The sequence below is a fragment of the Lontra canadensis genome, unplaced genomic scaffold (genome assembly GCF_010015895.1).
Source record: "Lontra canadensis isolate GAN:19392208 unplaced genomic scaffold, GSC_riverotter_1.0 scaffold40, whole genome shotgun sequence".
NCBI lineage: Eukaryota > Metazoa > Chordata > Mammalia > Carnivora > Mustelidae > Lontra > Lontra canadensis.
Window position 1 is genome coordinate 12,039,460 of NW_022631034.1, and position 12,802 is coordinate 12,052,261.

The window sequence follows — 12,802 nt, forward strand, 5'->3', positions numbered from 1 at the left end:
GAAGCTATTAATGCACTATTTCATTGATTTTTGTGAAAGAATCAGATAAATTAATAGACAGGAAATGTTTTTGTATACTATCAAGTGGTATACAGATAAGATTCTTAAGATGAGACTATTTTAGGAAGACTCACAAGAATCTATTGTTATGCCTGAGTTTTCACATCGGAGAGACCACCAAGGAGCCAAGCACTGATGCAATTGCACGAGGGTTTATTTGACAAGCTTAAACTTGGGCCCAAGTATACCCGACACAGCAGAGTAGGGACTTGGACCCTGAACCAGATTACAGTCAGAGTTTTAAAGGCAGAGTAGGGGTGGACTCGGCGGTGGGTGAGGACAAAGGGGATTAAGGATGGGGTAAGTCTCTAAGGACTTTTGGAAGCAAGGTCTCCAGGACCTTGAGGGGCTAGCTATTGTCTGGGGAAAAGGTTATTCATTACCAGTAATAAAAATCTTCTCATGAGACCCTTTAGATGTATATCAGTGGGTCATATGCTTGGGAATGATTGCTGACACTATCTTGGAGGTTTTCACATTTCTCCTATCAAGTGTCCTTGTTAGTGAGATTTAGATTTAGAAGAAATTTAACTTTATTTACATTTCCTTCTGCCTCAGCCTCCTTCAGTTTTATGGTGGGGAGGGCGACACTAAGGCTTAAGGAACTGAGTTATTTGCCTCTGGAAATTGTGCTGTTGTTAAGATAGCTTCTTTGTTGTAAATCTCTAGGACATTGGTAAACCAAGGGAGACTCCTGTCTTGCAGGATTGTGATCTCTGCAAGTTAACTATTTGTTTTTCTTTTAGGGCAGCCAGGGGTGGCTGAGGAATGTCACACATACTACCGAGGGGAGGGGAGCAGGTGGAGAGGGGGTGCAAGGTGCCAGCTTTTGCTTTGCCAAGATGGCTGTACTTATGTCAGGGCTAGAATCGAGGTGCATACAGCCTTGTTTTTCTTGGCCTCCACACTATTAGAATATTTCATATATCAAAGGAGTACATTATAGAGAGAAAAACTCTGAGAGGTAATATACAATAGGTTGTTGTCCTCGATTCTACATGGTGCTATCAAGAAGAGTGAATTAGCCCAAACTGAAGGTTGGGGAACACCACTGGATGTTGGGTTAGACTTGACCCATTTTATAGGATGAGGAGTCAGAAATCAGTGCAGAGGTAACAAAATATAGTTATCCAAAGGTAAGAAATGAGGAATCAAATCAGTCAGAGAAACAAATTTAGATAGGCTGGAGGAAGTCAGAATGATATCATTGAGTATTAGTAGGAGAGTCAGAGACAGTGGTATGACCAATTTGCTCTATCCATTGGTCTTCTTAGTGTGGGGTTTTCTCTCCAAGGGGTTAGATGCCCAAGGGGGTATTCTCCAATATTAATGCTTTATTATGAGTTGCATCCTCTTCATTCTTACAATTCTCAAAATTGCTATACCTCACACTTTGAATAAGAGAATCCTGTTCATGTCTCAAGCTTAGACTCTGAGAGCTGAGGAATAGAAAACCTGATGTCCTAGTTGGCTCATGCTCAGCATTGTGGACAGAGCTTGCCAATTATGAGGGCAGGTGACACCATAGACACTATATATAAAGTCTCTACTTTGTATTGGGAATCCCAAAGGCTGCAACTATAGTTTCCTTTATCTTTTTGCAATCCTTTTACCTCAGAAGTCGTTCTACCCCCTTGCTGCCTTCTTTGGATTATTCATTCTACCAGCTTGGGTCTTCACCCTTCTTTTGAGCCTAGAGAATGTCCATCATCTTTTGATTCCAGGTCTCCCAGAGCCACAGGCCACGCTTGTTCTACTCAAGGAATTTAATTTGGTTCCTGTTGTCAGGGTCAAAACCTTGAAGAGATTAGTCAGCTATGGCAGTTACATCTCCTGTTGGTTAGGTGTTAATGTGGTCAGTTATATTTCAGGTCAAACATTGAGGTTATCTACTGTTTCCATATGTTATTTGAGTGATGGAGCAGAATTTCATCATTTCCAAGTAATGCTGTGTATCTGAAAGCAAACAGAGATTGGATGGTGGGTACAGTTACAGTTTATAAATAAAAAATGTAAAACATATCTTTTCCACTTGCAATTTTTTTTTCAACCTCTGGCATGGGATTTGAATTACATTTCAAGGTGAAACTAAAGGAAACATTCCTTGAGTTTAAAAAAAATCATCTTTTCTATTTTAGAATGAAAATTCTAAAATTACAGAAAAAATTGTGCAGATAGTACAGTGTTCCTAAATACCTCAAACCCAGTGTATTTGTCCCATTCAGTGAATAAATATTGATACATCATTACTATGTGAAGTCCAAAATTTATTCAGATTTCCTTACTTCTCCTCTACTGTCCTTTTTCTGTTCCAGAGTTCCATTGAGGATACCACTCTACTTTTGTCTTTTTAGGCTCTGTTGACTGTGATAATTTCTCAGATTTTTGATGTTTTTGATGACTTTGACAGTTTTGAGGAGTACTGATCAGGAATTTTGTAGATTGTCCTACAATTGGTATGTGTTTATGTTTTCCTCTTAGCCTGGGATTATGGGCTTTGGAGAAGAAGATCACAAACATTAATTACCATTCTTATTGTATTGAGATTACAGACTAGCAAAATGACTTCTCATTGTAGGTGTTGCAGGTGTTAACATAGATTATCTGACTGGGGTTGTATTTCTCAGGTTTCTCCACGGTAAAGTTACTCTTTTTGTCCCTTTTTCCATAACGTAATCTTTGGAAGGAAGTCTCTATACACAGTCCACGATTAATATGTACGGAGTTAAGGTTTAACTCCTTCAGAGGTCATAATACATGAACCTGTTCGAACTCTGTTGCATGGAAGATTTGTTTACTCTTCTCCATTCATATATGTAAACTTGTTTTTAAATATCTACATGAATGCATGGGTATTCATCTTATACTTTGGGCTATAATTTGATATTTTATTTAATAAACTTAATTTTTTTAGAGAAGTTTCAGGTTCATAACAAAACTGAGTGGTAGGTTCAGAAAGCTCCCATACACATTCACAGCCCCTCCCCCATCAACATCACACACGAGAGCAATATATGTGTTACAATCAATGAACCTACATTGACATACAGTTATTACCCAAAGTCCATACTTTACCTTAGTGTTCACTTTTGGTGTACATTCTATTAGTTTTGATAACTATATTAGAACATGCATGCACCAGTATAATATTGTATAGAATAGTACCACTGACCTATTTATTCATCCCTCCCTCCTGCTAATCCCAGTCTCAACCACTGATCTCTTTACTTGCTTTTGCCTATAGTTAGAATCGAATGGTATGTAGCCTCAACAGATTATCTTTTCTACCTCAGTAATATGCACTTAAATTTTCTTTGTGTGTTTTCACAGATTGATAGCTCCCTTCTCTCTAGTGCTGAATAATACTTCATTGTTTGTATGGCATCACACTTTATTTATCCATTCACCTACTGAAGGACATCTTAGTTGTTTGGTCATTATGAATATAGCTACTATAAATAGCTGTGTGCCATTTTTTGGTGGGTTGAAGCTTTCAGCTCCTTTGAGTGAATGCTAGGGAGTGTGATAGCTAGAGTGTATGGTAAGAGTATGTTTAGTTTTGCAAGAAACTGCCAAACTATGAAGTGGTTCTAGTATTTTGCATTCTCACAGCAATGAATGAGAGTTGCTTTTGCTGCACGTCCTTGCCAGTATTTGGCGTTTGTAAATGTTCAGGATTTTGGCCATTCTAATAGTGATATCTTATTTTAATTTACATTTCCTTAATGACATATGCTGTTGAGCTTTTTCCATATGCTTGTTTGCCATATACATAATCTTTTTGGTGAGGTGTCTGTTTAGGCCTTTTGCCCATTTTTATATCAGGTTGTTCATTTCCTTATTGTTGAGTTGTATGACTTCTTTGAATACTTTGGGTAACTGTCCTTTATCAGATATGTCTTTTACAAATAATTTCTCCGAGTCTGTGGCTTATCTTTTTATTTTCTGGACAGTGTCTTTCACAGAATAGAATTTTTAAATTTTAATGAAGTCCAATTATCAATTGTTTCTTTCATGGATCATGCCTTTGGTATTCGGTCTAAAAAGTCATTGCCAGTGTCAGGGCCCCCTAGATTTTCTCCTATTTTATCCTCTAAGAGTTTTTATAGCTTAGCACTTTACATTTAGGCCTATGTTCCATTTTGGTTTAATTTTTGTGACGAGTGAAAGCTTTTTTTTTTTTTTTTTTTTTTTTGCATGTGGTGTACAGTTGTTCAGGACCATTTTTTAAATAAAAATTTTATTTACTTATTTGAGAAAGAGTGATAGAATATGAATGGGGCATGGGACAGAGGGATAAGCAGACTCCCTGCTGAGTGAGAAGCTCAAGGCAGGGTTCTATCCCAGGTCCCTGGGATCAAAACTTGAGTGAAGTCAGATGGTTAACTGACTGAGCCACCCAGGCACCCCTCCAGGACCATTTTTGAAGAGACTGACTTTTCTCCAGTGTGTTGCCCTTACTTCTTCATCAAAGATCAGTTGTGTTTCAGCTTTGGTCAAGGGGAGCTCTTTCCATTGGCCAAGTTGTCCCCTTTGATGATATATTCCCATCATTATTATTTATTTATTTATTTTTTGAGAACTTCCCTACCTTCTGGCACTACAAGATACTCCAGGCTCATTTTGTATATTTCCTGCCCCATTCCTCGAACGGCAATTTCTTCAAGGAGCTTTGGTTCCTTTTATTGGAGAATGGAATTTGAAACCAAGATCTGACTATAAGATATGTTCATTGTTTTTGGACTATCATTGTTTTAGGCCCTCTTAGATGGGTAGAGCAATGAAATAGATGTGTGTCTATCAAATCATGTATACATACATATACATGTGAATACACACACACATACACAAACACACACATACACACTTCTGTATGTAACTCTGTACCTGTATTAAGCTAGTCAGTTCACTGATGTTTCCAACCCTTCTAATGCATTCCCACATATACCATTCTATCCTCCTTTCCTTGCTTAACTGTGACTTTTCACTCCAAAACTGAGAAACTTTGGTAACACCATCCCATCTTACTTTTATTTAATTTTTCAATTCTGGTATATATATATAATGATTTTAGAATAGTTAACCCACAGGTACCTGGGTATCTCAGTCAGTTAAATGTCTGCCTTCAGCTCAGGTCATGATCTCAGGGTCTTTTGATCGAACCCCGCATCCAACTCCTTGCTCAGCTGGGAGCCTGCTTCTCCCTCTGCCTGCTGCTCCCCCTGCTTGTGTGCTCTCTCTCTCTCTCTGTTTCTGACAAATAAATAAATAAAATCTTTTTAAAAAAAGAACTGTTAACCTGTAACTCTACTGAAAACAACTTTATAGAATACATATGTTTTGCATATTTCTTTTTTCTCCCCTTTAGTCTTGCAGACTAATCACTTCCAAAGTTCCTTTACTTGGCAACATTTCCTCCTACCCCATTTCAGTGAGGATGTATCATATATTTGTAATAGAGTTATAGTCTCTTGTCACATCATTTTGCATTATATCATGGAATCCCCCAACTTTCTAAATGATTTTTTTAAAAAAATATACATACATTAAGTTTCACTCTTAGTGCTGTAAATTTCCATGCATTTTAACAACTACGATAATGTCATTATGGCATTATACATAACAATTTCACTGCACCAAAAAAATTCCCTTTTCCCTTCCCCATAGACCCACCTGCCATGTCTCCCTGGAAATGGCTAATCTGTTTATTTTCTTTAAAATTTTGACTTTTCCAGAACATCATTTACATGGAATTATACACTATATTGACTTTTCAGTCCGTCTTCTTTTACTTAGTAATGAGTATTCAAGGTTCATCCATGTTTTTGCATAGCTTCATAGTACATTATTTTTAATCACCAAAGAGCATTCTATCTGATGGCTAGCCCACAGTTTGTTTATCCATTCACCTACTGAAGAACAGTTGGTCGTTCTTATTTTTTAGTAACTATGAACAAAGCTTCTATAATATTTATGTGCAGGTTTATGTAGACATTAATTTTCAAATGAATTGGGTAAATATCTAGGCATACAATCACTGGATCATATGGTAAACTATGTTTAGTGTATAAGAAACTGCCAAACTGTCTTCCAGGGTAGTGACATTGCGTTCCTACCAGCAATGAATGCGAGTTCTTGTTGCTCTGCGTTCCTGCCAGAGATGGATATTGTCAGCTCTTTGGATGTTAGCCATTCAAATCAGCATGTAGTGCTATCGCATTGTTGCTTTAATTGGCATTTATTTAATGCCAAGTGATGTTGAGTATCTTTTCCTAGACCCATTTGCCATACGTATAACTTCTTTGGTGAAGTGTCCAGATCTTCTGCCCATTTTTAAATTGTGTTTGGCTTTTACTGTTCAGTTTTAACATTCTTTTTATGTTTTGGAGGCAAAAACTTTGTCAGATGTGTGATTTGCAAATATTTTCTCCCAGTGTATAGCTTGTTTTTTCATTCCCTTAACAGTTCTTTGTAGAATAGAAATATTTAATTTTTTAAAAAAGTTCAATTTATCATTTTTTCCCTTTCATAGTTGTGCTTTTCTTATTATATCTAACAGCTCATCATCAAATTTAAGGTTACAGAGCCTGTTTTCTTCCAAAAATGTTATAGTTAAAAATTCTATATTTAAGCCTATGATCTACTTTTGGTGATCTTTTTGTGAAAGATGTAAAGTCTGCTTCTAGGTTTTTTTCTTTTAATACAGATACCAATTGTCCCAGCACCATTTATTGAAAATACTGTTCTTTCTCTTTTGAGTTACCTTTGTGCCTTTGTCAAAAATCAGTTGACTATATTTGTATGGGTCTACTTTTGGAATTTAGCCAAATATACAGAGGACACAGTCCCCACAAGAGTACTCTCAGACACCAACTGCAAGTTCAAGGGGCCCCTAGGAGTTCCCTCACTTCAGACCAGCTGGCTACTCTTACGGCTAGTCTTATGTGTCAGCTAGTGTTTTTTACTCAAACACTAGTGTGGATGTTGCTATGAGAATATTTTGTATGTATCACTGACATCTGCAATCAATTTACTTTAAGGAAGGGAAATCACCCACTATAATGTGGATGAGTCTAATCCAATCAATTCAAGTCCTTAAGAGTAAACACCGAGGTTTACCAGAGAGGAAAAAATTTGCCTCAATACTGTAACAGCTCCTGCCTGTGTTTCCAAACTGCTAGTCTGCCCTGCAAATTTTGGACTTGCCAGCTACTATGAAGATTCATGAGCCAATTTCTTATAAAAAAATTCTCTCTCTCTTTCTTAATCATCTATTAGGGTTCCCAAGAAAATAGGGTTTATAGATATAATACAGCAATAATATATTCAATATAGTTACAAATTCATGGGGTCCCTGTGACCACTCACAGGTTTGATAATTTGCTGGAACAACTGACTCAGAACGGGACTATACTTATAATTCAAGTTTTTATTACAGTGAGAAAAACACAGATTAAAGGTGCTTGGGTGGCTCAGCTGGTTGAGCATCTGTCTTTCAGCTTGGGCACCCTGCTGTGGGGAGTGTGCGTTTCCCTCTTCCCCTGACCCTCCCTGCTGCTCCTGCGCATGCTCTCTCTCTCAAATAAGTAAACAAAATCTTAAAAAAAAAAAAAAGTCAGCCAAAGCAAGAGATGGTCAAGGCAGAGTCCAGGAGGGGTTCAAATGTGGAACTCCTGGTTGTCCTCTCCCCATGGAGTCATAGGCAACATTACCTCCTCTTGGCTACAGTGTGAAACAATACATATAGAGTATTGCCAGCAAGGGAAGCTCACCAAAGCTTGTGGTGTCCAGAGTTTTTATTGGGGCTTGACTTTACACTTCCTGTATAGCTGACCTTAGTCTTGAGTCCCTCCCAGAGACTGAGCTAAGACTGTTGGTCTCTAGTTCCTCAGGGGTTCAGAACCAATATGGTGTGCCCTAAAGCTCCCATGATGAATCACACTGTTAGGCTATCTGGTGGCCAGTCTCTGAGCCAACAAAGGCGCTTCTATCAGGCAGGACATTCCAGAGACATGGAGATCAGCCTTCAGTTGAAGGCAAAGCTCAGACCTCTCTCTGGGCAAAGTTAATTCTTCATTACAAATCACATAAAAAATATATATGAAATTTACATATCATGAAACAGAATTTAAATATGCATGATAGTGATGGTATTTACCAGTGCTGAAAAATACACACTGAGATTTTTAAAGAACTTATAACATTTTCCTTTTCTAAGTAGATTTTTATAATATGGTTAAGGTTTTTGTAACACAGCTTTTTTAAATAAGGAAGGTGTTTAAAAATGGTCAGTTTTTGTAGTTAGGCATTTTAGTTGTTGAAGTCTTCCTATATTAATACATGTTCATCTTTACAGGCTGTTGTTTCCCACTAACACTGTAGGAAAGAGAGGAGCCTCACCCATGGTCTTTCCTTCATGGATGTATTCTTCCAACTGGGGTCACAATCCGTTAAAGTTAGCTTATCATCCTTTGCTTATAAAATGTTTTTGTGTGTCTGTTTTTCAGTGATTAGGTTACTATATAAAGCTTTCTTCATTGGTTTTCATTAGCTTATAATATTTTTGAAATGTCACCTCTTGAAAACAAATTGAGCTAAAACCAAAATAGCTGTATTTTCATTTCCAGCCTATTGGCCCCTGTAGTGCCACCAAAAGGCAATCACTACTTTGAGATTTAACTTATCAGAGACAGAATGCTAAGGGAAAGCAGGCTCATTTTGGGGGGTGGTTCTTTTCCCTTGAACAATAAGAGGCGGGAGCTACTGTGCAGTCCACACAATGATGTGTGCGTGCTCAGAGACCGCGTTGCTTGGGTGGTTTCAGAGAAAAACACTTTTTGAACACAGGATTTTTCACTCTCCCCCTATTATCTCAGGCTGCCCCTGCTGGGTCTATAGGGTGATTATGTCTGAGTCAGTAGTCTGTAATACTCTCATCTCACTTGGAAGTGTTGCATACAAATCATCCATTAAAAGGGCAGACTAGAAGATAACACTGAATGCTGTTTTAAGATTCGGTAGATGCCTTTCAATTTTGTGTAGCTTCGGGGAGGATTCCCTGCAAACTGCTCTCATTTAAAGCTTCTTTCATTTCCACACTAATTCATAAATTCATTTTCCATTAAGCACAACTTCATTATTTCCTTTTCCCTTTTGTACACTGTCACAGTGAACTGGGGACCCGAAAGTTCTTTAATCTCAAGGGTAGCACACATTTCATTTTTGAATCATTTTGTCTTGAAAAAGTTCCTCAACTAGATCTAGGCTAGAAAAAATCTAATCTAGTTTCAGCGGACAATCTGTTTTAGGTCCTAGCCTTTTGACTCAGATTGTCGTGGAATGAGAAAATATGAACTAGTTTAAGTCTGGTCCTACTAAATATATCAAACTCTTGAAATGCTTGCATTTATAAACTTCCCTTTCTAATTTTTCATATATTCATTAGTTGTCTTCCCTTATTTCTGATCAGAAATATTATTCTGTAAATGGGATCCACTGCCTAGGGCATAGAACTAAGCAACATTAGTTCATTCATGTTAATTTAGAAAGCATTACACTATTACTAGTCTTATGAGGATTAGACTTAAAATAATATTAAGAGTAATACAAGATAATTTACCTGCCATTTTATGAACCGTAAATGTGTTCACCCAAATTTTAGAATTGTAGTTTTTTTAAAAACTAAATATTTGCAAATATGTTCTAAACTTGAAACTGTTTTGAAAGTTATCAAGTAAGTGAAAGAAAGACATTCATAGATTTTTATACTAACTTTACATTTTATACTATAACCTGGATTTTAATACTGAGATAACTTTATTTGTAAAAGTTCATCTTGCTTGAGAATTTTAACGAAGCTATTCTCACTGTGCTACATTTACGTGGTAGCACTCTGGCCGCTTAGTCATCCAATCATTTGTTTATGTTCTGTGGTAACATATTCCCTTGGTTTGTTTCTTCTTTTTAAAAATTTTTATTTATTTATTTTAAAGACTTTATTTATTTATTTATTTATTTGGGGGGGTGGATAATAAGAGACAGAGAATATGAGAGAGGGAAGGTCATAGGGAGAAGCAGAGTCCCTGCTGAGCAGGGAGCCTGATGCAGGACTCAATCCCAAGACCCCAGCATCATGACCTGAGCTGAAGGCAGTCGCTTAACCAACTAAGCCACCCAGGCGCCCCTTGGTTTACCTCTTAATGAAGCTCTTGAGTCCTCTTATGTTGTTGTTGTATGTTTTTATAAAAGAACACTAATTGTATTCTTGGATTGATTGAATGCAAAGGCATATTATTTTATATATAGTAGGTACTTAAAGTTTATTCTTAGATAGTGTACTACTCAGTATTTCTGAACAGCTCAAGTGACGAAGTCAATAATTGTGGATGAGTGACAGTAGAAGGATGTGACGACTCTAGTGTATCACTTCCACACTCTGTAGTCTATTCTCTCTGAGGTCTCCGAGATCTTAATTGGCGTATTTGGAGTTTAAAAAGGCACAGCGAAGCTATGTTAGACTAACGTCAGCATTTTGGTTTGTGTGTATGTTTTTTATTTTTATTTTCTAGACAGCAATAGTTCTGAAAACATTTTCTATGTTAAAAGAATTGAAGGGCTGATTCAGGGTCAGTGGTGAAGTTGAGTATTGGTATGGGTAAACTATGTGGGGTTTTTAAAAAAATTTTCTTATGGAATGCCTTTATTATTTTATTTTTTCAAGAAGGTCCTATTAAAAAAAAAAAAGAAGGTCCTATTACCATTAACCAGAATACCAGGATATAGTATGGGAAATACTGATATAGACATGGATTTTTAAATCTACCCCTGGATTAAGACATAATAGCAAAAAGTAGTTACCTGGGTCATATAACTTGGAACTTTTATGGCTTTTATTGCTTTTACTGAATTGTTCTTTGGTTTGATTTTTCATTGGCTTACACTCAAGGACACTTGAGGAAACGGTCCTATGAAATTCATTGCTTTGTCTAATGTGAGGATATTATTATGATATATAGATATTAGCAAGAGCATAAAACTTATGACAGATTATATTTTCCCAAAATGACTTCAATAATATTTTCCATTTCCATATACTCTTGTGCAATGTGACCTTGTCACTCCTCCATTAAAACGGGGATCCATTTCTTCAACCCCTTAAATCTGGGTGGGCTTGGCGATTGACTGCTTTGGCAGAATTAGATTATATGACTTCAGAGGTTGGGTAGTAAGAAGGTTTTCAGTGTGTACCAGGGTTTCTTGGAATGCTTATTTTGGGATGTTCCCTCATGGACCTCAGAACCTATGTCAGGTGAAACCCAAATGACTTGGAGAGACCACAAATGGGTGCTTGGTCCATGGTCCCTTTTGTGATTTTAGCAGGCAGCCCCGTCAGATGGCTGCAGCTCCCAGTGAGCATCAGACTGTAGTTTCATGAGAAACCCCGGGTGGGAGCTACCTTACTGAGCTCAAGCAACCAACAGAAATGTAAGAAATAAGAATAAATCAGTTTTTCAAAGGCACGTTTTGGAGTGGTGTTGTTACATGGCAACGGGTAATAGGACAGAACTTGAATGAATAAAGCACTCCTACTTAAAGTTTTTACCTCCATTTTATGACTGTAACCTTGTTTTTCCTTTGACATGACTCTAGTATGTGCTTTGCATTTATACTATCTAGTTTCTATTTTATCCATCTCTGTAAAGTGCCTTAAACTCATTTTTCAAGAAGTTTGAATGTACACAATTCTGTGTGTGTGTAAAATTCACATCATGCCCAAGTCAGAAATTATATATATTAATCCACTTATTCTTTTTTGTATTTTATAAAGAAAACAGAAGCATGCTAGGAAACATACTCCTAGTCTCAAGCAAATCGAGATTTGGTGAACAAAAGAGAGCTTCGTATTCTACTTGTCTCTACAAGTAGAAAAATGTTTGGCTTTGTATTCAGGTTATTCAAGTTCTGCATGCAAATCTACTTGGTTAAAAAAAAAATCACACAATGCTAAACATGTCTTACACTTTAGCACATAGAAGAATAAAGAACTATGTTTCTGACCTCTAAGGCCTTCTTTATCAGAATGAGGTATGCAGATGAGGGTGACAGATAAAACAAAATGTCTGAATTCCCAAATTACTAACTAATAGAATTCCTAATTCATTTATCTCAAAAATTTTCAATATGGTTTACTAAATACAGAAAGTAGAAATCACGTTATATAATAACAAAAACATCTTATTCTTTTTAGGAAACAATGGTGAACATTGAAATCGTAGAAATAATAGGTAAAACCAAATGCATTTTACCTGCGAATAACAGACATTTATTAAAGAATATTTCTCCTTTCCTATTGAAGATTTCTATATTATTTTGTTTCTCAAGTATTAAAATAGCTCATTTGCTTTTGCCTCTAAAGAAATCAAGACTGTGTTTTAAGGAGCATGGTTTCTATGGTTTTACGTTCAGCAGGAGCAAATGAAATGACTGCAAAATTGTCCTGAACAAAGAACATGAAGTGCCCAAATAATGCCAATAAAAATTTCTCTCTCATTGAAAGGGATATATGAAAATCTGAGAATACTAAATTATCTTTGCTTCTGTGCACTGTTTATAAAAGAGATCCCATTTTTAAGTTCCTGTAAATGCTAGTAGTATTTATATTTAGATAAAAATATATTAATGTACCTTTGCACAAGAAAGCTGTTTTCATCAAACTGTAAGACATTAGCCCCACTGGAGTAGA